The sequence below is a fragment of the Macaca fascicularis genome, chromosome 9, assembly GCF_037993035.2.
Source record: "Macaca fascicularis isolate 582-1 chromosome 9, T2T-MFA8v1.1".
Classification (NCBI taxonomy): Eukaryota; Metazoa; Chordata; class Mammalia; order Primates; family Cercopithecidae; genus Macaca; species Macaca fascicularis.
The window spans coordinates 104,703,611-104,729,787 of NC_088383.1; the positions used below are offsets into that span (position 1 = coordinate 104,703,611).

Consider the following 26,177-nt stretch of genomic DNA (forward strand, 5'->3'; position numbering starts at 1 on the left):
TTCCAGGAATTAGGTGAGACAGAGCCTCAGGAAACAAGCCCATTATGCCTTCACCAAGGCAGGGCAGAGCTGGATAAGGGTGAACAGAAAGGGACAAATTATTGATGAGAGTTCTGTGAGTAGAAACTCCTTTCTCTTCTTTAGAACTTCTGCCTCCAATTTGTTAATGCCACTTCCAAAATACACTGCTCTGAGCTGAAGATAATACTGCAGATAGAGTGCCATGAAGGCATTGGTTTGCAGTGATCTGTAAAAGACTAATGTGCCAGGCTCTGTGCTAGGTGCTTGACTTTTACCACCTTGTTTACCCCTACAACAACACTTTTTAAATTGCCCTATTAAGATATATTAATTATATAGAGTATTTTATCATTCTAAGATGTTTCCTGTGATTCAGTATATATTTATTTACTTTTTGGTTGATTTATTGAGTGAAGAACTGAAAATCACTTTTCATTTCCTTTTTCGTATCACATCTGAAGTGAGATATTGACTAACTGGGTGGGTATGTCCAGAATGGGGAAGGATGCAGAGACTATGTCATATGAGGAACATGTGTCGAAGGAGGTAGTAAAAATGAATATAACTGGGGCTAGTAGTTCCAAGAAAAAAATGGAAACGTGCTCCTGGCTAATCAGAAGGTTTAGCTAAAATATTTTCAGAGCCTATCACGTGAACCTGGTAAAAACAACCCAGTATTGGGCAAAAGAGTTAGGGCCATTTGAGGAAATCCTGGGGCCTAGGCTAGGTGGTAATGAACAGGGAAGATGTGAAGGAAAAAGAAGAGAGAGAATTTTCCCCCTTGCCTTATTGACTTCATCCTGCGTTAGTTCATCTCAGCAATACTTTTCCCTCACCCTCAACAGTTTTTCTATTCTTTTATCTATTTTTGAATTGCTTCTCTGAAAGTACTAAGGCTGCTTTTTCAGCTCCTGGTCATCTGGATCACTACTGGTTTTAGGATTCTTGGGGATAATGGGATGGAGGCATGGGAGGAGAATGTCTAGGTTAAAAAGATACTGAGCTGGAAGTAGAAGCCTTGGTTGAATTTTACACTCAGCCACATACAGGTTGGGCAAGTTGCTTTGCTCTTTAGCTTCAGCTTTTGCACACCTGTAAAATGGGAGTGGTGTGTGTGTTTGTTTGTGTGTGTGTAGTGTATGTACCCTTTGTGTCCTAGGGAGTTTCTTTGAGGATCAAAAAAGAGAGTGGACATAAATGAATTTTGTGAACTGTTTCTGAGAGCATCTAAGTGTAGTTTTATGAGTATCATTGTTACCATTGTTGCTGTTCTATTTGCTGAATCTAGTTTAATTTGGAAGCTTCCTAATTCACAATGATTTGTATAGTGGAGTCATCACTCTGTAGGAGCTCTAAATGGAGACTTTGTCCATGATTTCCAAAAGGTCACCCACCCCAGAGTCACATGAGACTAGAAAGCAAATCTGTTTTGTTAATTGGCTTCAAGTACTTTCAGCTTCAAATGGAGGTCTCTAAGGGTCCTTGGCTGGCACATCAACGGGGCATTTCAAAGGAAAGTGGCAAAATCTTGACTGAGCTTCAGAGCAAACACGCACTCTTTTCTTTGCTACTCCCTTTCTAAAAAGAAAAACAAGTTCTACTGGTCTGGATTTGTGTGAGCATGTGTGTATCAGCTTGTTCTAATTCTCTTTTCCCAACCCCTTCTTTGCTTGTCCCATTTTCAAGATAGGATAACACCCAGGTTTTTATATTTCCTTCTATGTTAGGACTTTCTTAGGATTCCTAAAAATTTTGGCTAAGTAGCATTAGGCCTTCTCTATTTCATAGGTAGGCATTTAAAAAAAAACAACAACAACAACAACAGTGTCCACTTCTTCAAAACAGTATCCAATTCTTCCTGGCATTTTGATGTAGGAAAAATATTTGAATTTATTTTTAGGGCAAGTCACATGGCAGAAAGAATAACAAGTATTCATAGTTGCCTGGGGAACTCAGCTTCTAGATACTACTGATTATGGGAAAGAGAAACTAATTTTGAGATGAGGCAAATTTGGTGACCAAGAACTAGAATAGCTAGTGGCCTGGGAAGAGGTGGGGTGTGAAAGCAGGTAGAAAATCTATGCAAAATATAGGTTCCTAGTCATTTTTTTCTTTTGTCTCTTTCTGATTACTATATCCTGCCTTCCTGCAGGAGGCATGTAGTAAGATGCTTTGTATACAGGTACTTTGCTTGTTCTTTTCTTTTTTTTTTAATTGTAGAAAAGATCAGGGTAGCAATTTGACCATTTGCCAAATTACCCATAAGATAGGGTAGGCATTAAAAACCCAGGGACACTAAAGTCAGGAAATCCAGCTTCTTGTATTCCTGGATCTTTCTCGGAACAGCCTGTCACATATGACATCTAATGATGTAGCACCAGCTGCTCACAAATACAAGTTCATTAGAGTATATAGACATTATGGGGCCACTAAAAATGTCTTATGTGGCTTGCTGCCAGCATTTTCAGCAGTCTCTCACCAGCAGCCACTCTCTGTTTGCCCTAGCCAAGCTCAGTGACATGGGGACTCCTGTGAGCTCTGTTGTCTTGTGTAGAGAATGGGGATAACTGTAGAGTGTGAAGGCCTGGGGAGAAAAACTTGGGCTGTATTTCCTAGTCACCCCAAGACCTTGTAGACCCAGGAAGTAGCAGTTCCAGAGACAAATTGCTATATGGCTTTCTGCATGCCCATTGCTTTTATCTTGCTGTTGTCGCAGGAAACATCTAGTGTACATCCGGTGTACCCAGGGCCTTTTGGAAAACACCCATTGGCCTCAGTACTCTTTTCCCTCAGACTGGCAGACAATGAAGAAGGAGGAGAGAGAGCTACCCATTGGAGGAGGAAGTAAAGCTGGAGGCTGGGGTAGTGGCAAGATATGAGCATTCGGGTCTACAAGGCTCCAAGTCTCTCATTACTTCACTCCGTCAGACCAGGACAATCATGGGGGTTTGGCAGGAGTGGTGTTGCAGGGAGTTTAGGCCTAAGGGAGTGTATGTGTGAGGCATAAAGTAACAAGGAATAGACTTTGTTACCTGAGGTGATGAGGGTGACAGGCCCGCATGGATAAATCAGGAAACACAGGCAACACATTCTAAGGCTGCATATCAGAGACTCACGGAGTGGAAATCCCTTGGATGAGGGCAGAGCAGCAGCCCAGACGACCAGATAGCCACTGTGGAAGTCATCCCCTCATCACTTTTTCATTCCCAAAACTCAGCTTTTCTCTGACTCTGTTACTTTGTCGGCATCTCCTGTTGCAGTGTCTGGGCAATTTCTCTTAGTTGTTACAACTTGCATTCAAGAGCATCTCTTGTTCAAGGCCCACTCTATTGATCTCTGAAAAAATGGGAGTTAGAACAGTGTTCAAGCATTCAGATAAACCTACCTTCCAATCATAGTTTTGCTTCTTACTAGCTGTCCCACCTTAGGCAGGTAAGTTAACTTATCTGAATGTCAGTTTTCCTGCTTGTAAAATGCAGTTGGTATTAGTACTTAATTTAAAGCTTTGTTATGAGGATTAAATGAGATAATCCAAGTCCAGCCTATAGTTGACTTTGGCTTAAGCAGCAGTTGTTGGAACAATCTATTCTGGCCAAGATCATATGGTCTCAGGACACAAGGTTGGCCACAAAACCAACCCAGTAACTTACGAAGCAGAAACTACCTGTGGTAACTTTTCTCAGAAGGTGGCTATGTAAACTGGCCTCATTTGGTTGAAGGAAGTTGGGGGGTGAATAGGTGGAGAGAATAAAAGAGAAGAGTTAAATGAGTGTCAATGTCTCCTAATAATTAAAAGCTTAGAATCCCTGGAGTCAGGCAGGCTTATGTTCAAATTCCAGCTCTGTGCTTACCATTTGTATGACCATGAATATGTTATCAAACGTCTGGACCCCAGTGTTCTCAAGTGCAAAATAGGCTAATGATATCTACGGTGTTGTGATAATTTGATGAACAATGAGTATAAAGTGCTTAGCACAGTGCCTACTACCCAGTAAGCACATAACAAATGGGGAAGAGGATGATTGTGAGGATGGCAGACATTTTTATTGTCCTAGCATCCGGTGGTGCTGCTCTTGTTATCTAAGGAGGCAAGAAGGAGACAAGAGTGGGTTCTTGGTAAAACTGGATGCAGGTGAAAGAGATGTGTTTATCTGAGGGCCTCGTTTCTGAGCCTCACTTCTACCTCCTGACCCCTTTTGTCCTCCTACCCTGCTACCCAGTGCTTCAGTGCTGCTTAAAGCACTTTGTTCCAAACTCCCGAGGGATGGTTTGCCCCTCCCCTTCCCATAATGACTCAAAACTTCTGTTCATTCTGTTCAGCTTTGCCACAGCCAGGTTTTGGTGAGAAGGACCACACAGCTCCCTTTGACCTTTAAGGCCACCAGAGGTATTTCTTTTTAACTCCACCAAATTGGAAATTAGTGGAGCAATAAGCAATAGAGGATGGAGGGCACTTTGAGCACAGAGACTTCCATATTGCACGATCAGTAGGGAAGGGAGAAGGAATGCATATCCCCAGCTTCCATATTGCACCACCCTCCTTTGCCTGAGAAAGTGAACCCTGATTTTAGAATCTCAGACTAATGTTGTTCCTCAAGGAGGAAGGCAGCTCAGGACTGGTTCCCACCAAGCCAAGTGCAGTCCTAGATTCTGGCTCCCTGTGCCCACTGTCAGCAGGGAAAGCACCAAATCTAGTGAGAAAAAGTTTCTGGAAATGTTAAAATGACAGAAACCACCTTATCCAGCCTAGACTTTTCTGCCATGGGAAAAAGATGAAACCTGGCAATCTGGGAAACTTAACATTTTCAACACCATTTATAGATGTAAAAAGCCTCTAGTTACTTGAGTGTTGCACATTTAGATATTTGATTTTGTATGTTGATTACAAATGGAGTTGTGGCCTTGTGAACCATCATAATCATCATTATAATCATTAAATTTATGGTTCATATGGCAGTTTCTTATAGATTATTCAATTCACTTTAATCCTCTTAACCCTGTCAAGTAAGTATTACTATTAATCCTCATTTTACAGCTGAGGAAACAAGGTGGAAAAGGTGACTTACTCAAGATCCCAGAGCTAGTAACCTCGAGGTTTTGTTTTACTTTTTGGTTTTGTTTTCAATTTAGGTAATGAGCTACCAACATTAGAATGATGCATAGAAAGGTGCTGGGCCATGGTCTTTGCATCTTCCAATAAAGAATAATAAGATATATTAATTTCCAGGAAAAGAGCTGAGGGAGAAAAAAGGGGGAATATGATTTACTGATACAACTTTTAGGGAAATTAGATCCGCGTAGTATTCCAAGCTTTATTTTCATCATTTTCAAACCAAAGTTTAATCTGTTAAAATAGACATGCTTCTTTTACTCTGTGGAAACATGAAGCTCCACATATTACAAGAGGGCTTGGAAGGATGGGCCTACTAATTGGTACAGAGCAACACAGTCTATTTTTTTATTTAAAGATAAAGATGTTTTAGGAAGGAGAGGGGATGTTAAAGATAGTATTTGGCTGTATGAAAATATAGAAGTATGAGACTGGCAGCTCTGTAGAGGGCTTTGGGTGAGAGAATACAAAGGAGAGAAAGTGAGAAAAACATTGTTGTATGAATATAAGATAAACCACCCCAGTTAAGTACAGGCTCTGGATGAAGTATTTCTATTACAAATTACAGAGCTGGGACAGAAGCAATGTAGACTGTTGATGGAGTATCTTGAGGGGAGTTTGCATACTGGATATATAAATTATTATTGTTATATTCTTCCATCTTGGGGAAGTTGTTTAACCTATATCATTTGCATTTTTCTTATTTGCAAAATGAGACTAAAACAGTACAGTTCTTACCATATATAATCTTTGAGAGTATTAAATGAAAAAATTATGTGGAGTGCCTACTACAGTGCTTGTCATAAAGAAGGTTGCAGTGGATGTGGCAACACTTTCCTCCATCAACCCCCACCCTCAAAATCCTTTCAGTTATGAAAATTCTGAAACACTGTAACTTTACCTGTATATTTATTGAATATCTACTTTTCCAAAAGTAGAACATGTGAAGAATTCTTGATTTTTCCTTGGAGATACCTTTGCAAGTTAGAGGAAGATATTAGTGCCTGTCTTCCTTGGTTTAGTTTTAATTCAAAAGAAAGATATGATTGAGAAGGTAGGAGAAATGACTGACTAATTCATTTAGATATTAATAGTCCTAAAAGAGGGAACTGTAAGGAAACCAGATACATAGCCTCAATTTTTTTTTTTTTTTTTTTTTTTTTTTTTTTTTTTTTGAGACGGAGTCTCGCTCTGTCGCCCAGGCTGGAGTGCAGTGGCCGGATCTCAGCTCACTGCAAACTCTGGCTCCCGGGTTTACACCATTCTCCTGCCTCAGCCTCCCGAGTAGCTGGGACTACAGGCGCCCACCACCTCGCCCAGCTAGTTTTTTTTTGTATTTTTTAGTAGAGACGGGGTTTCACCATGTTAGCCAGGATGGTCTCGATTTCCTGACCTCGTGATCCGCCTGTCTTGGCCTCCCAAAGTGCTGGGATTACGGGCTTGAGCCACCGCGCCTGGCTGCCTCAATTTTTTAATAAGGCAGATATGAAAATAAATATGTGCATAAATAAAATTTTAAAACAAAACCAGAAAATGATAGATGAATTTTCATGATCAAATTTACTAAAAAGAATATGGCTTTAAAAGATGAGTCTAGGCCAGGCACAGAGGCTCACGCCTATAATCCCAGCACTTTGGGAGGTTGAGGTGGGTGGATCATTTGAGGTCAGGAGTTCGAGACCAGCCTGGCCAACATGGTGAAACCCCATCTCTACTAAAAATACAAAATTAGCTGGGTATGGTGGTTGGCGCCTGTAATCCCAGCTACTTTGGAGGCTGAGGCAGGAGAATCGCTTGAACATGGGAGGTGGAGGGTGGAGGTTGCAGTGAGCTGAGATTTGTGCCACAGCACTACAGCCTGGGCGACAAAGTGAGACTCTGTCAAAAAAAAAAAAAAAAGAAGAAAAGCAAGTCTAAAAAAGAAATAACTAAATGAGAAATCTGATTATACAATAATAAATAATCATAATGGATGAGAAAAGTGAAAAGCAGTTAAAACACTTATTTGGTCAGAGGAACTTTACGAGGAGGCCAGAAAGTAGAGTGAGTTTAATTTTCTTATATATTGTTTTCTCTATTTTCTAAAAATTTCTATGGTGACTATGGCTTTTATAAAATAAACAGTTTTCCTCCAAGGATTTGTACAATAGAGAAAGGGATGGCAAGTAATTGAGAAGAATGTTTAGAAGCTGGGATAATTCTTTTAAAAGTAGTATCGCTTGGACTAAATATCTGCTGGCGATGAGGCATGGAGGAAAAAATGCTAAAGATAACAAAAGTTATTTTGGTTACAGTTCAGTGCAAGAACATGAACAGGAAGAGGGATGCACAGTGATCATGGATGATGCAAAGGAATTGGAACCTCTGAACTTCTGTTTTGCTTCCATCTAGAAAAATGGAGTTCAATCAGTACAAAGTAAAACATACACAATTAAGAAGTCACTGAAATGGATGAGAATTTATTGAGAGCCCTTGACTTTTCTAAATGAGTTTAAAGAATTTTAGAGAGATATGCTCTTTAAATTATTGGAATTGGTAATCTAAATAGTAAAAGATGAAAGAGAATGTATCCAGGAAACTCCGTATGAGTTGATACTTGGCGAAGTCTTAAAATAAATATGGAAGATTTGTTAGCACCTAAAAAAGAAAGCTCCAGTCACTGGAAACTGGCTTGCATTTATTGAATCAACTTACATCAAATTACTCTAATTTGTGAAATATTTAGAAGGGCTGTAGGGTTAAGAAATTTTGGCAGTCTCTCAAATTCATAGAAACAGTGTACAGTTGACCCTTGCACAACACAGGTTTGAATTATATGGGTCCACTTTCAAACAATTGGAAAAACTCAAAGATGAACCATATAGCCTAGAAATATTGAAAAAAATTAGGTAAAAAGTATGCCATGAATGCACAAAATATATGTAGATATTAATCTATTCTATCATTACTACCACGAAATATACACAAATCTATTATAAAAAGTTAACATTTATCAAAGCTAACACAATTACAGACCATGCATGACACCACTTACAGTTGAGAGAAATTTAAACAAATATAAAGATGCAGTATTAAGTCATAACTGCATAAAATTAACTGCAGTACATACCGTACTACTGTAATAATTTTGTAGCCACTTCCTCTTGCTATTACAGTGAGCTCAGGTGTTGTAAGTATCTGCCTAGAATGCCATAAATTGCATGTTGCAGTAAAAATGATCTCTCATGGTTCTCAAGTATTTTGAGTATTTTTCATTGTGTTTAGTGCAACAGTGTAAACTTTGAATAACACCATAGGACCCATGCAAAGTACCATGAGTGATATTGGAAGTGCTCTCAAGAAGCAGAGAAAAGTCATGACTGATGACATTACAAGAAAAAGTTGAATTGCTTGATATGAACTGTGGGTTGAGGTCTGCAGCTGTGGTTGCTCACCACTTCAGACAGATGATTCATCTTGTAGATGGGGGATCTTGCAAACTTACCATATTGATAAATACAGTACAGGACTATAATGTATTTTCTCTTCTTTATGATTTTCTTAATAACATTTTCTTTTATGTAACTTTATTATAAGTATAATCTTTTATGTAGCATATAATACATGTAAAATAGAAAATATGTGTAAATTGACTGTGTATGTTATTGGTCAACAGACTGTTAGTTAAGTTTTTGAGGAGTCAAAAGTTACATGCAGATTTTCAACTCCATGGAGGTCAGTACCCCCAACTTCCATGTTGTTCAAGGGCTAACCGAAGTTTATTTCATCAAGAGTTTAAAAATGGCCCTTCTGCGCAGTCACGCCGAGCCAGCGCCTGGGCCTGGAACAGGGCCATAGTCCCCCAGCTTCACCCACCACCTCTCTACCATGGACCCCCGCAAAGTGAACGAGCTTCGGGCCTTTGTGAAAATGTGTAAGCAGGATCCGAGCGTTCTGCACACCGAGGAAATGCGCTTCCTGAGAGAGTGGGTGGAGAGCATGGGGGGTAAGTACCACCTGCTACTCAGAAAGCTAAATCAGAAGAAAATACCAAGGAAGAAAAACCTGATAGTAAGAAGGTGGAGGAAGACTTAAAGGCAGATGAACCATCAAGTGAGGAAAGTGATCTAGAAATTGATAAAGAAGGTGTGATTGAACCAGACACTGATTCTCCTCAAGAAATGGGAGATGAAAATGCAGAGATAATGGAGGAGATGATGGATCAGGCAAATGATAAAAAAGTGGCTGCTATTCAAGCCCTAAATGATGGTGAACTCCAGAAAGCCATCGACTTATTCACAGATGCCATCAAGCTGAATCCTCGCTTGGCCATTTTGTATGCCAAGAGGGCCAGTGTCTTCGTCAAATTACAGAAGCCAAATGCTGCTATCCGAGACTGTGACAGAGCCATTGAGATAAATCCTGATTCAGCTCAGCCTTACAAGTGGCGAGGGAAAGCACACAGACTTCTAGGCCACTGGGAAGAAGCAGCCCATGATCTTGCCCTTGCCTGTAAACTGGATTATGATGAAGATGCTAATGCAATGCTGAAAGAAGTTCAACCTAGGGCATAGAAAATTGCAGAACATCGGAGAAAGTATGAGCAAAAACGTGAAGAGCAAGAGATCAAAGAAAGAATAGAACGAGTTAAGAAGGCTCGAGAAGGGCATGAGAGAGCCCAGAGGGAGGAAGAAGCCAGACGACAGTCAGGAGCTCAGTATGGCTCTTTTCCAGGTGGCTTTCCTGGTAGTTTTCCCGGAGGAATGCTTGGAATGGGAGGGGCCATGCCTGGAATGGCTGGAATGCCTGGACGCAATGAAATTCTTAGTGATCCAGAGGTTCTTGCAGCCATGCAGGATCCAGAAGTTATGGTGGCCTTCCAGGATGTGGCTCAGAACCCAGCAAATATGTCAAAATACCAGAGCAACCCAAAGGTTATGAATCTCATCAGTAAATTGTCAGCCAAATTTGGAGGTCAAGTGTAATGCCCTTCTGATAAATAAAGCCCTTGCTGAAGGAAAAGCAACCTAGATCACCTTATGGATGTCGCAATAATACAAACCAGTGTACCTCTGACCTTCTCATCAAGAGAGCTGGGGTGCTTTGAAGATAATCCCTGCCCCTCTCCCCCAAATTCAGCTGAAGCATTTTACAGTGGTTTGCCATTAGGGTATTCATTCAGATAATGTTTTCCTACTAGGAATTACAAACTTTAAACACTTTTTAAATATTCAAAATATTTAAAACAAATTTAAAGGGTCTGTTAATTCTTATATTTTTCTTTATTAATCATTTTGGATTTTTTTTCTTTGAATTGGGCAGGGAAGATATGTATGGAAGATTATTGCTCTAATTTGAGTGAAATAAAAGTTATTAGTGCGAGGCAAACATAACTCATTTGAGGATAAAAAAAAGAGTTTAAAAATGTTTTTTAGTTGTAGAAATTTTCAAACAAATACAAGATGAAGAGAATAATATAATAAACCATTATATACCCATTACCCGTCATCACAAACTATCAATAGTCAGATTTTTTTTGTTTCATCTGTCACTTTTCTCCCAACCATACCTTTTTGTTGTTATTGGACTATTCTAAGCAAATCTCAGACATTATATCATTTTACTTGTGAGTACTTCAGTATGAAAAAAATGTATAGCAGAGTCTTTCATGATATGCTTAAAGATGAGTTGGAGAAATAGAGATTGGATAAGAATGAACTAAAAGGATTGGTACTAACATGAACCATGGCCAAATCATGTTGATAAATAGTTTGAAATCTTCCTTGAAGAAAGGTGGTAGGGAAATATACCACAAGATTCTGTCCTTGTTGTTGTCTTACATGGCACGATTTATCAATGACATGACCGAAAATTTAGAAAGCATGCTTAGCAGATTTGCTAACAGTACATAGCTTTTAGTGAGACTGCAATGTATTACATAAAAGGGTCAAGTATCATCAGGCTGGAAAAACGAGCTGAAACCGTAGGTTGACATTTAATTGATACACACAAGGTGATATTCCTGACTTGGAGGTAGTTCATGTGAAGATCTGTAGGTTTTACCAGACCATAGCCCTCAGTATGAGTATCTAAAATGATGAGTCATATTTAAACAGTGTTAATTAATGTTTAGTTTCCAGATGAATGGCTATAATAACTTCACTATATCTGCTGTATTCAGTTCAGAGCAATGTATTTTGAGAGGGACATTACAAACTGAAGGGCATCTAGTGGAGGGTAATTAAGGTGACATAAAATCTGAAAATCATGATATGTGAAGAATGGTAAATGGCGCTTGAGCTATTTAGCCTGAAGAATAGGGGACTTGAGGATGGGGTCGATATACTGGCAACCCTTGAGGACTTGAAAAACAAATTTTTAATGAAGTAAACAAATTCTAACTTGCTTTGTAGCTTTGAGCTGGGATCAGAGAGTGGAAGTTAGAATGAAACAGAACTTGGGTTGAGATAGATTGCTAACAGTTAGACATGTCTGGCAATGGCTTGGACTATGTAGATTTGCACTTCTGTCCCATCAGTGGAGAATTTTACTGCAGAGGGTAAATACCCGTCTTTTAAACAGGATTGCCACTTGGAAGGAGTTGGACTAAGTCAGAGGTTCACAAGGGGAGAACCTTGGCTGTACATTAGAATCACCTGGCAGGAGGTGGGGGTGTTAAAAATGAACAGTGCCTGGTCCCCATGCCAGAGATTCTGATGCAATTGCCCCAGGCAGGACTACAGAAAGTCCCCAGGGAACTCCAGAGTGCATGAACTCTAAGGATCCTTTCAACTTTGAGATTTTTTTTTTGGTCCGAAAAAAAGAAATCGTGTTCATGGGGGCTATTTTAGAAGCCAGCATGGTGGAAAACCTGAAGATGACAGTGAAGTCAGGTACAAAACTGAGCTCAGGGGAGTAAAGAGAATTGCTTAAGAGAGACTAAAAGTGCCAGAGCTTACCAGGAGACAGCGCAGCTTAGAGGAGAGGGTGCCTTGCATAGTTAAAAAAACATCAAAAAAAGTGTGACTGAGTGGGAATGGTATGAGAAGAAAGCGTGGCTGAAGAAGATGGGAGTGTCCATCTGGCAACCCACCCTGGTTTGCCTGGGACTGAGAGGTTTCTTGGGATGCAGCACTTTCAGTGTTAAAACCAGGACAATCCCAGGGAAACTGGGATGGTTGGTCACCTGAGTGCCCCACAGGCCCCTGTCAAAAGACAAAATTACAACAAATTTAGTTTAAACATCTCAATAGGCTTTATTGCGATTTTAGAATTGGGCAACACTTCATTCCATAACATAGAGTAAGTGTTCCAATGAGTTGACCAGATGCGGCAGGCTTTCTAGACAGAGAAAGGGCTGAAGAAAGCAGAAACAAAAGACAAAGAGTAGATTGGTCATTTCAAAGTTACTTTCATTGTGGGGATAGGGAGATAGAAAGATGGAAAGATAACTGATTGGTTAACATCAGGTTACTCTGTTGTAAGAATTAAAACAGAGGGAACTTCATGATTGCCAATTGAAGACTGAAACTGGCCTGTTGAGAAATTAGGCTGTTGCCTCTCTCTCCTGATTTCACAGAAGGCCAGATAACAAACTCAAGGTTTGGAGAAGCAGAATCTTAGATAAGTGACTCTATTTTGGTTTTTAGTCTGGTCTGTTGGGGCCTAGTGCAGGAGTTTAGTCCAAAACAGTGGCCTCCTATAATTGTTGTTTAACACCCAGCAATGAAGGCAACACGGGAAACCATTTGTTATCCTAGTCACTCTTCCTGCAGAGTAAAGATGTGCTCTGCATTCATCTGAATTCATGGCTTTGGTGTGCGTAACTGCAAAGGCTGAAATGTCGCGTTCACTCTGGCTATGTATTCCAATCATAGTACCATGCTTGTGTGCCCAGCATCTTGCCAGGGTACTGGTCTTGGGCTTACTATGCTTTCTTTGGGGTGCCTTGGGATTCCTTACATCATTGCTTCCTCCCAACACCAGCTGAAACCTCCTAAAATGATTTTGAAGCTTGTTTCTTTGAATAGCTTCTTAGCAATTTCCTCACTGCTATTTCAGTTCCCCTCCCACCATTGTGTTAAACAGTCCCAAAAGCAATTTCATTAAACTGGCTGACTTCAAGGATGGTGAACTAGAACTGCTTCTAAAAAGCAGGCTAATAGTGACCGAGGGAATTGCCTAATAAGGAATAGACTGGAGGCCTGCTGCCCCTACATAATCTCTTTCTTATAAAAAGAGAAGTATGGATGAGATATGTTGAGTTGTTTATAAAAAAAATAATGCAGGGAAAATCCCCCTAAAATTATGGGGAAAAGGCCCCTGGTTGGGCTTTAAGTATAGAGAATAACTTGGGTAGTCTTCACCCACTGTATCCCTAAAAGGCCTCACACTTGCTCTTCACTCTCTTTCTCCCCCTCTCATCCGCCATTAATTAGGGGGTTACTTATGTGTGTTATGAATTAAAGCAGTGGTTCTCAAAGTGTAGTCCCTCAACCTGCAGCAGAGCATCACCTAGCAACTTGTTAGAAATGCAGATGCCCTGGCCTCACCTCAGACTTACTGAATCAGAAACTCTGAGGATGGGGTCAAGCAATTGTAATAAGCCTTCCCGGTGATTCTGATGCAGGTTGTTGGTTAAGAATTGGATTAGAGAAACCATGTCTTTAGAAGGTTCTTTAAAGGAGAAGTTGTCCAGGGCCTCCCCTCTGACATGGGGCTGAACAGGAAAGCAGCAAGCAGAAGAAATTTCAGAACTAACCACTGAGTCGTGGTGGGTGGTGGTTTGACATTTACGTGACAAGACAGTTAATGTGACAGGAGAGAAAAATGAACAGAGAATTGTGAAATCAAATAGGATCAGAATGATGTCACAGTGGTCAATCCAATTAATTCGTATCATTACAAAATCAGAAAGTCACTAATGACTGTAATTTCTAATATATATCTGCATAAAAGGGCATTGTATGATATGAATTAGATTTTTAAGTATACTGTATTTTGTTTCATTTTGGAGATATAGCTTTTTGTAAAAACATGTCTAGTAGGTTCTGGTCAATCCTTAATCGAAGCTCTATGTTGACAGGAAAATAGAAACTCATTGAATTTTTAAAAGATGATTTGGTTACTACAGTTTTATTATTATTATTTTTTAGAGTTCTGTGGCAAAGAATCACAGAGGCCAAAAATGTGAAAAAAAGTCATATGGTTTAATGATCTTTGTAATCATAACCCTATCAACCATAGCAAAAACAACAATCATAAGTACAGTTGCCATTTATCAAGTGCCTACTCTGTGCAGACACTGCTAAGTGCTCAGCACGAGGGATGAAGTCATAGATAAGCAGCGGACATGGTCCTTACCCTCCTACCCAGTGATTCCCAACCCTGGCTGCACATGGCACCAGGAAGCCATTAAAAAATGTCAGTGCCCAGGCCCCCCAACCCTCAAGGGATTCTGATTTAAGTACTTTGAGATGGGACCCCAGAGTTGGCATTTTTACAGAGGTCTCCAGTGAACCTAATGTATACATCTGGAATTGAGGACTGCTCTGGTGAAAGACTTACACATGTAGACAATTCATTATAATAGCCTTAAATGCTATGAACAAAAAGCTCCCAGAGTGCTGTGAAGGGCACCAGTTAGTGTGGGGTTCAGGGTAGGATTTTTTTGAGGCATCGTTGAGGAAGTGACTTTCTGCTGGGATCTAGAAGGGTAAATAGAAAATAGCTAAGCAAAGAGGATGGGAAGAAAATGTTCCAGGCAGAGTACATAAATTGTGCTAGGGCTCTGGGCGGGGACAGCGTAGTGAAGTGAGGGCTGAAAGGGGGCAAACAGTGAAGGAAATATGGTGATTAGAGAAGCTGGAGACCCAGGGAGGGGCCAGAACATACACAACATATGGGCTAGATAAAGGATTGTGTTCTTTCTTATGAAAGTAATGGGAAGCTATGAAGTATTCTAAGTAACTAGTGGATGATGTGATCATATAGACCCTTTGAAAAGATTACTCTGGCTGTAGCTGGAAAGCAGATTGGTGATAGGTAAGAGTGGATGCAGGGGGACCAGTTAGGAGTCTTCTGTGGGAGGGCATGATGATGGGACTAAGAAGACACTAGAGTGATGGAGAGGGTTACATGGCATCAGAATCTTTGGGAGGTTCCAAGACTTGGTACAAAGTTTCAGAGACATTTGCTGAATTAGTGAGTTGCTTGGATATAAAGGGTGAGGGTGGGGAAGGAGTACAGGATGATGCCACTGTTCTTGGTGTCAGTAACTGGATGAGTGGTGATGTTCACTGAACTATGAACGTTGAGTTATGGAAAGCTGGAGGAGAAACAGTTTTGCAGAGGAAAGGAGAGCATGAATTCTGTTTGGGCACAATAGGTTTAAGGTGCCTGTGAGATATCCAAGCTAAAAGGTGAAGGAGGCAGCTGAAAGTTCAATAATACATATGTTTGAACCAAATATGGAGTATTTCCTACCTATGGACAGTGACTAAGACCATGGAGTCCGGTGAGGTCACTCTAATCATTTTTTCATACAGAGCTCACTATATCTTCACATCAACTTACCTAAATAAGTTACATCTTTAAAATTTTATCTAGAACATGAAAATTTAGACAGGTTAAATAACTTGCCTAGGTCATGCAGCTAGTAAGAGGCAAGGTTGAGATCCCATTTCGCAGGAGATGCATTGGTACCTAGTCATACTGCATTTCCTTAATCAGAATGACTGATTCTCGGATACAATGGAGAATTAACCATGTTTGCTAAGGAACGACCAGTGACCAGCTGAGTGTATATTTTCTTCCATTATAAACATGGCATTTGAGTCTACTATTCTTGGAAAGTCAGTGAAAAAATATCCCATGGAGTTTATGATTAAGCTCTGAGATCCAGATTTTGGGTTTACTGCCCAAACATCTGTCCCCTTGCTTCCTAGAAAACACACAAACTGAAGTTGAGGTTGCCTGGAAGGCTTACTAAAAATAGTGAGAATCATGGAATTGAGAAGTTAAAACACATTTGAAGTAGTCAAATATATACCTCCACTTTTTTGATGGAAAACATTGTGCACTAAAAGTCTAAATCCATTTCAGCCATTCAACTGACATATGTAACACTGCTATAGGCCAGACCCTTTGCTGGACTCTGGAGAGGCACACCTTGTTCTTAAGGGGCTCTGTCTCATAGTGGAGGCTGACACAAGTTAAAGGCTATTATAGCATTGTGAGAAGGGTGCTATGAGAGGATTGCCAAGGAGGGTATTTCATCCATCATTAGAGAAGGGGAAAGCCTTTCTCAGAAAGACTTCCTGGAAGTGATAACACATAAACTAACTATTTAAGCCTCAATTTCCTCATAAGGTGAGTTAGTTAGATAAATAAGAGAGGAAAGAATACTATTTCAGGTACAAGAAAGAAACAGGAACATTTTACCATAAGGCAGGAGGATAGGAAAAAAAGACCCCATTTAGAGACCAACACCTTAAACTATACATGGGTTGTGTGGTTAGATGGTTAGCATGGTCTTAAAATTGTTGCTGAAGAGTTTGGCTTTTGAGGGACATAGAGGCATAATTGAAGAACTTCATACTGGTTAGGGCCACATACTGAGGTCTGCATTTTTAGGATGACTATGTTAGCTTTTAAGTAGATGATGGGTTGGAAGGGGAAGCACCTAGAGGTGGGGAGGCCTCTACAGAAGTTATTGTAGGAGTCCAGGGAAGAAATACAGAGAGAAATGGGCTGGGCATGGTGGCTTAAACTGGTAATCCCAATTACTTGGGAGGCTATGGAAGGAGGGTCACTTGAGGCCAGGAGTTTGAGACCAGCCTGGGCAGCATATTGAGACCCTGTCTCTACAAAAAAATTAGCCAGGTGCGATGGTGCACACCCATAGTCCCTAGCTACTCAGGAGGCTGAGATAAGAGAATCACTTGAGTCCAGGAGTTCAAGGCTGTAGTGAGCTATAATTATGCCACTGCACTCCAGCCTGGGTGACAGAGCAAGACTCTATCTGAAAAAAACCCAAAAACAAAGTAAGGAGATAAACAAATAGATTTGAGAGGTATTTAGTGGGTGGAATCAACAACACTTGGAGATTGGAGGGAGAAGAGGGAATATAGAGGGACTTAAAGGGAAAGTGGTGATCTTTACGGAGCCGATTATGTAAAAAGATTAATTTAGAGTGGGTAAAAAGTTAAATTTTAGACATGGTGAGTTTGGCTGTAAAACATCCAAGCAGATATGTCCAGTAGATGACTAGCATTATAAATCTTGAGCTCAAGAGAAAGGTCTAGGCTGGAAATACAGATCAGGGAATCATGGCCATAAAGACTGGGGACTTGTCGTCCTAGAGGTTAGGAAGTTATCCTCATAGAGATTAGGGCATTGTGTTAGTCTGTTTGCATTCTGTAAAGGAATGCCTGAGACTGGGTAATTTATAAAGAAAAGAGGTTTATTTGGCTCATGGTCCTGCAGGTACAGCCTGTAACATGGTGCTTGCACACAAGCAGCGTAGTGCCAACATCTGCTTCTGGTGAGGGCCTCAGGAAGCTTACAATCATGGCAGAAGGCAATGGGCATATCACATGGTGAGAGAGGGAGCAAGAGAGAAAGGAGGAGGTGCCAGGCTGTTTTAAACAACCAGCTCTTGTGTGAACTAACAGAATAAGAACTCGCTCATTACTATGGAGAGGACACCATGCCATTCATGAGGGATCCACCCCTGTGACGCAAAAACTTGCCACTAGGCCCACCTTCAACATTGAAGGTCACATTTTAACATGATATTTGGAGGAGGAAAACATCCAGACTGTATCAAGCATTATCCCCATAGAAAGTAGGATGTCATTCCTATAGAGGTTGGGGAGTTGACCTCATAGAGATTAAGGACTTGCCATCCCCATAGTGAATAGGGAGTCATCACCATTCAGTTGGCATATGTATATAAAATGAGATGAACCAACATCCCAAGATGGAACACTGTGGATCATTCATATTTAAAGGGTATGGTGTAAAAGAGAAGCTGGCAAAGTAGGGGAAGTAGGATGGTTACTGGAAGAACCTGGTGTCATGGGAGCCAGGAAAGGAGAGTGCTTATGTACTGAGATGTCAAATGTCAAATTGCACATGAAATGTAGATACTGAGATGTGTCCACTGGATTTGGCACTATGAGGTTGTTGGTGATATTTGTGTGAACAGCTTTAGTGGAATGGGGGCAGGAACCAGATGCAGTGGGTTGAGCAAGTGGGTTGTAGGGAGGGGGAATTTAGAAAGGCACTTATTGCCAGGAGAATTAAAAAGAAAAACCAAGTTAGAGCAAGTCAAGTAATAAGAACTGGTGTGGCATGGATCAGCTCTCTGGGAATGCCGGGGGGAGAGAACTGAAGGGGAGAGAAGTGGAATAAACACTATAAAAAGCTCTGAGAAGAGAGGATGTGGCTTCACCCCACCCAATCCTGAGAGAATGGGTGGAGCGTGGGCCTAATATTGTCTTGGTTATCCAAATATTGTCTTTACTAGCTATCCTTTCCCTAAAGATGGGACAAGCCATTCCCAGAGGTCAGTTCTAGGCAACAAGACCTTCCCAGAAGGTGGGGTAAAATTTTCCTTTTTAACTCATGTGTTCCCAAGAGTCTTTGGGTTTTTAGGAATTTCTATGAAGAATTTCAAATATTTTACAAGTAATTTCCAAGTACCATAATATATTCTTCCCTCAGTTTGGTATCCCAAGCTTTTGTTAAGGTGGAGACACATTTTCCTCCACTCAGAACATTATTGTAACTCTGAAGGAGAAAAGGTATGTGGAGTTACTGTTGTCTGCATTGACCTTCCTTCTGTGGCTGCACCACTCCTACTTCTGTGAATCTGAGCAAATAAGAAAACAGACCACCTGTGTATGAGCAAGAAGCACACATATTTTGCTGAATATGTGGTTTCAGTGGTCTTCACATTGCTTCTGTGTTCTATAGGTAGCCCAGGTTTTATACAGACAATCTATTTCGCCTGATGGAATGAAAAGAATGAGAATCACGTGAAACCAAACATATAAGAGATGGGTGTCTAAGGCATAATACCCATTTAGGGATTACCAATGATCAGCTCATTGTTTTAACTTTTAAGTTCAGGGGTACATGTGCAGGTCTGTTATATATGTAAACTTGTGTCATGGGAGTTTATTGTACAGATTATTTCATCAGCTGGGTATTAAGCCTAGTTTCCATTAGTTATTTTTCCTTATCCTCTCTCTCCTCCCACCTTCCACCCTCCTGGGTGTGTTATGCCACTTTATATTTCCATGTATTCTCATCATTTGGCTCTCACTTATAAGTGAGAATATGTGGCATTTGGTTTTCTGTTCCTGCATTACTTTGTGAAGGATAATGGCCTCCAGCTCCATCCCTGTTCCTGCAAAGGACATGATCTCATTCTTTTTTATAGCTGTGTAGTATTCCATGGTGTATATGTACCATGTTTTCTTTATTTGGTCTACGATTGATGGGCATTTAGGTTGATTCCATGTCTCTGCTATTGTGAATAGTGCTGCAGTGAACACATGTGTGCATGTGTCTTTATAATAGAATGACTTATATTCCTTTGGGTATATATCCAGTAACGGGATTTCTGGGTCAAATGTTATTTCTCTTTCTAGGTCTTTAAGGAATCACTGCACTGTCTTCCAAAATGGTTAAACTAATTTACACTACACTAACGTATAAGCATTCTTTTTTCTCCACAATCTTGCCAGCATGTGTTATTTTTTTACTTTTTAATGATAGCCATTCTGACTGGTGTGAGATGGTGTCTTATTGTGGTTTTGATTTGCATTTCTCTAATGATCAGTAATGTTGAGCTTTTTTAATATGATTGTTGGCCACATGCATGTTTTATTCTGAAGAGTGTCTGTTCATGTCCTTTGCCCACTTTTTAATGGGGTTGTTTGTTTTTTTTCTTGTAAATTTGTTTAAATTTATTATGGATGCCAGATATTAGATCTTTGTTGGATGCATAAGTTGCAAAAATTTTCTCCCATTCTGTAGGTTGTCTGCTTAGTCTGTTGATAGTTTATTTTGCTGTGTATCGGGGGAACTCGCTCCCAATATTTCAACATAGGTTCTTTCTATTTTCCCTAAGTGTCAGCTGGTCTGAGAAATAAAGAGAAAGAATACAAAGAGAGAAATTTTACAGCTGGGCCTCTGGGGGTGTCATCACATATTGGTAGGACCTTGATGGTGACCCCGAGCTGCAAAACCAGCAAGTTTTCCATAGGGATTTTGAAAGGGGAGGGGGTGTATGAACAGGGAGTAAGTCACAAAGATCACATGCGTCAGAGGGCAATAAAGGTCACAAGGCAAGGCAAAATTAGAATTACTGATGAGGGCCTATGTCCCGTTGTGCACCCATTGTCTTGATAAACATCTTAACGGGAAACAGGGTTCAAGAGCAGACAACTGGTTTGACTAGAATTTATCAGGCTGGAATTTCCCAATCCTAGTAAGCCTGAGGGTACTGCAGAAGACCAGGGCTTATTTCAGTCCTTATCTCAACTGCATAAGACAGACACTCCCAGAGTGGCTGTCTACAGACCTATCCCCAGGAATGCATTCCTTCCCCAGGGTTACTCGTTGCTGGGAAAAGAATTCAGCGATGTTTCTCCTACTCACACATCCATCTATAGGCTTTCTGCAAGAAGAAAAATATGGCTCTATTCTGCCCGACCCTGCAGGCAGTCAGAATTTATGGTTATCTTTCCTCATTCCCTGAAAATCGCTGTTTTCTGTTCTTTTTCAGGGTGCACTGATTTCATATTGTTTAAACACACATGTTTTATAAACAATTTGTACAGTTAATGCAATCATCACAGGGTCCTGAGATGACATACATCCTCAGTTTATGAAGATGACGGGATTAAGAGATTAAAGTAAAGACAGGCATAAGAAATTATAAGAGTATTGATTGGGGAAGTGATAAATGTCCATGAAATCTTCACAATTTATGTTCAGAGCTTGCAGTATAGACAGTTGTAAGAAATTATAAAAGTATTAATTTTGGGAACTGATAAAAGTCCATCAAACCTTCACAATTTATGTTCTTCTGCCTCGGCTCCAGCCGGTCCCTCTGTTCAGGGTCCCTGACTTCCCACAACAGCTGTGCAAAAGCTTTTTAGTTCCATTAGATCCCATTTATCAATTTTTGCTTTTGTTGCTATTGTTTTTGGTGTCTTCCTCATGAAATCTTTGCCCATTCCTATGTCTGGAATGGTATTGTCTAGGTTATCTTCCAGGGTTTTTATAGTTTTGGGTTTTACATTTAGGTCTTTAATCCATCCTGAGTTAACTTTTATATATGATATAAGGAAGGAGTCCAGTTTCAGTCTTATGCATATGTCTAGCCAGTTATCCCAGCACCATTTATTGAATAGGGAATCCTTTCTCCATTGTTTGTTTTTGTCAGGTGTATCCAATATCAGGTGGCTGTAGATGTGTGGCCTTATTTCTGGGTCCTCTATTCTTTTTTTAAATTTATTTTTTATTTTTATTTATTTATTTTTGAGACAGAGATTTGCTTTTGTTGCCCAGGCTGGAGTGCAATGGCGTGATCTCCACTCGCTGCAACCTCTGCCTCTGGGTTCTCTATTCTGTTCCATTGGTCTCTGTGTCTGATTTTGTACCAGTACCATGCTGTTTTGGTTACTGTAGCCCTGTAGTATAGTTTGAGGTCAAATAGCGTGATGCCTCTAGCTTTGTTCTTTTTGCTTAGTATTGCCTTGGTTATTTGGGCTTTTTCTTGGTTCCATATGAATTTTAAAATAGTTTGTTCTAGTTCTGTGAAGAATCTCAATGTAGTTTAATAAGAATAGCATTGAATCTATAAATTGCTTTGGGCAGTATGGCTGTTTTTATGATATGGATTCTTCCTATCAATGAGCATGGAATATTTTTCCATTTGTTTGTGTCATCTCTGACTTTTTAGATTTATTCTGATTCAAACATGAGTGACCATGGCCTGTCAGCCCTCAGGAGGTCCTGAGAACATGTGCCCAAGGTGATCGGGGTACAGCTTGGTTTTATATATTTTAGAGAGGCATGAGGCATCAATCAAATACATTTAAGAAATACATTGGTTTGGTTCAGAAAGGTAGGAGAACTAAAAGCGAGGGCTACCAGGCTATAGGTAAATTTAAACATTTTCTGGTTGACAATTGGTTGAGTTTGTTAAAAGACCTGAGATCTATAAAAAGGAATGTTCAGGTTAAAGATTAAAGATTGTGGAGACCAAGTTTTATTGTGCAAAGGAAGCTCTCAGATAGCAGACCTCAGAGAGAGAGAGAGAACAGGTTGTAAAAATGTTTCTTTTTTTTTAGGGTAATTAGCATAGCCATGAATTTATTTATTTTTTGTTTTGAATGATTTATTTCCCACCTTCTTTTTTTAAAATTATACTTTAAGTTCTAGGGTACATGTGCACAACGTGTAGGTTTGATACATAGGTATCATGTGCCATGTTGGTTTGCTGCACCCATCAACTCATCATTTACATTAGGTATTTCTCCTAATGCTATCCCTCCCCAAGTCCCCCACCCACTGACAGGCCCTGGTGTGTGATGTTCCCCGCCCTGTGTCCACATGATCTCATTGTTCAATTCCTACCTATGAGTGAGAACATGTGATGTTTGGTTTTCTGTCCTTGTGATAGTTGACTGAGAGTGATGGTTTCCAGCTTCATCCATGTCCCTGCAAAGGACAAGAACTCATCCTTTTTTATGGCTGCATAGTATTCCATGGTGTATATGTGCCACGTTTTCTTAATCCATCATTGATGGGCATTTGAGTTGGTTCCAAGTCTTTGCTATTGTGAATAGTGCCGCAGTGAACATACATATGCATGTTTCTTTATAGTAGCATGATTTATAATCCTTTGGGTAGATACCCAGTAGTGGGATTGCTGGGTCAAATGGAATTTCTAGTTCTATATCCTTGAGGAATTGCCACACTGTCTTCCACAATGGTTGAACTAGTTTACACTCCCACCAACAGTGTAAAAGCCTTCCTGTTTCTTCACAGCCTCGTCAGCATCTGTTCTTTCCTGACTTTTTAATAATTGCCATTCTAACTGGTGTGAGATGGTATCTCATTGTGGTTTTGATTTGCATTCTCTGATGGCCAGTGATGATGAACATTTTTTCATGTGTCTGTTGGCTGCATAGATATCTTCTTTTGAGAAGTGTCTGTTCATACCCTTTGCCCACTTTTTGATGGGGTTGTTTTTTGTCTTGTAAATTTGTTTACGTTCTTTGTAGATTCTGCGTATTAGCTGTTTGTCAGATGGGTGGATCACAAAAATTTTCTCCCACTCTGTAGGTTGCCTGTTTACTCTAATGGTAGCTTCTTTTGCCATGTAAAAGCTCTTTAGTTTAATTAGATCCCTTTTGTCCATTTTGGCTTTTGTTGCCATTGCTTTTGGTGTTTTAGTCTTGAAGTCCTTGCCCATACCTATGTCCTGAATGGCATTGCCTAGGTTTTCTTCCAGGGTTTTTATGGTTTTAGGTCTAACATTTAATTCTTTAATCCATCTTGAATTAATTTTTGTATAAGGTGTAAGGAAGGGATCCAGTTTCAGCTTTCTACATATGGCTAGTTTTCCCAGCACCATTTATTAAATAGGGAATCCTATCCCCAGTTCTTGTTTTTATCAGGTTTGTCAAAGATCAGATGGTTGTAGATGTGTAGTGTTATTTCTGAGGCCTCTGTTCTGTTCCATTGGTCTGTCTCTCTGTTTTGGTACCAGTACCATGCTGTTTTGGTTACTGTACCCTTGTAGTATAGTTTGAAATCAGGTAATGTGATGCCTCCAGCTTTGTTCTTTTTGCTTAGGATTGTCTTGACAATGTGGGCTCTTTTTTGGTTCCATAGGAACTTTAAAGTAGTTTTTTTCGAATTCTGTGAAGAAAGTCATTGGTAGCTTGATGGGGATGGCATTGAATCTATAAATTACCTTGGGCAGTATGGCCATTTTCATGATAATGATTCTTCCTATCCATGAGCATGGAATGTTCTTCCATTTATTTGTGTCTTCTTTTATTTTGTTGAGCAGTGGATTGTAGTTCTCCTTGAAGGGGGTCCTTTACATCCCTTGTAAGTTGGATTCCTATGTATTTTATTCTCTTTGTATCAATTGTGAATGGGACTTCACTCATGATTTGGCTCTCTGTTTGTCTGTTATTGGTGTATAAGAATGCTTGTGATTTTTGCACATTAATTTTGTTTCCTGAGACTTGGCTGAAGTTGCTCATCAGCTTAAGGAGATTTTGGGCTGAGACGATGGGGTTATCTAAATATACAATCATGTCATGTGCAAACAGGGACAATTTGACTTTGTCTTTTCCTAATTGAATACCTTTTACTTCTTTCTCTTGCCTGATTGCCCTGGCCAGAACTTCCAACATTGTGTTGAATAGGAGTGGTGAGAGAGAGGGCATCCCTGTCTTGTGCCAGTTTTCAAAGGGAATGCTTCCAGGTTTTGCCCATTCAGTATGATATTGGCTGTGGGTTTGTCATAAATAGCTCATATTATTTTGAGATACATTCCCTCAATACCTAGTTTATTGAGAGTTTTTAGCATGAAGCATTGTTGAATTTTGTAGAAGGCCTTTCTGCATCTATTAAGATAATCATGTGATTTTTGTCATTGGTATATTCTGTTGATCTGGGGTGGAGAGTTCTGTAGGTGTCTATTAGGTCTGCTTGGTGCAGAGCTGAGTTCAAGTCCTGTATATCCTTGTTAACCTTCTGTCTCACTGATCTGTCTAATATTAACAGTGGGGTGTTAAAGTCTCCCATCATTATTGTGTGGGAGTCTAAGTCTCTTTGTAGGTCTCTAAGGACTTGCTTTATGAATCTGGGTGCTCCTATATTGGGTGCATATATAATATATATTTAGGATAATTAGCTCTTCTTGCTGAATTGATCCCTTTACCATTATGTAATAGCCTTTTTTGTTTCTTTTGATCTTTGTTGGTTTAAAGTCTGTTTTATCAGAGACTAGAATTGCAACCCCTCTTTTTTTTTTTTTTTTTTTTTTTTTTTTTTTTGCTTTCCATTTGCTTGGTAGATCTACTTCCATCCATTTATGTTGAGCCTATGTGCATTCTTTGCACATGAGATGGGTCTCCTGAATATAGCACACTTATGGGTCTTGACTCTTTATCCCATTTGCAGTCTATGTCTTTTAACTGGGGCATTTAGCCCATTTACATTTAAGGTTAATATTGTTATGTGTGAATTTGATCCTGTCATTATGATGTTAGCTGGTTATTTTGCCCATTAGTTGATGCAGTTTCTTCCTCACATTGATGGTCTTTACGATTTGGCATGTTTTTGCAGTGGCTGGTACAGGTTGTTCCTTTCCATGTTTAGTGCTTCCTTCAGGAGCTCTTGTAACGCAGGCCTGTTGGTGACCAACTCTCTCAATGTTTGCTTGTCTGTAAGGGGTTTTATTTCTCCTTCACTTATGAAGCTTAGTTTGACTGGATATGAAAGTCTCAGTTGAAAATTCTTTTCTTTAAGAATGTTGAATACTGGCCCCTACTCTCTTCTGGGTTGTAGAGTTTCTGCCAAGAAATCCGCTGTGAGTCTGATGGGCTTCCCTTTGTGGGTAACCCGACATTTCTCTCTGGCTGCCCTTAACATTTTTTCCTTAATTTCAATCTTGGTGAATCTGATGATTATGTGTCTTGGGGTTGCTCTTCTTGAGGAGTATCTTTGTGACGTTCTCTGTATTTCCTGAATTTGAATGTTGGCCTGCCTTGCTAGGTTGGGGAAGTTCTCCTGGATAATATCCTGTAGAGTGTTTTCCAACTTGGTTCCATTCTTCCTGTCACTTTCAGGTACACCAATCAAATGTAGATTTGGTCTTTTCATATAGTCCCATATTTCTTGGAGGCTTTGTTCATTTCTTTTTACTCTTTTTTCTAACTTCTCTTCTTGCTTTATTTCATTAATTTGATCTTCAATCACTGATACCCTTTCTTCCACTTGATCGAATCAGCTAATGAAGCTT

General features: G+C 39.9%; 1 protein-coding gene and 1 pseudogene across 9 annotated transcripts in view; both read left to right on the top strand.

Moving 5' to 3' along the window:
• Positions 1–26,177, top strand: part of ENTPD1 (ectonucleoside triphosphate diphosphohydrolase 1) — a 206,512-nt gene that overhangs the window by 92,419 nt on the left and 87,916 nt on the right. The window lies entirely within an intron of this gene.
• LOC141407717 (hsc70-interacting protein-like) lies at positions 8,918–10,502 on the top strand (annotated as a pseudogene).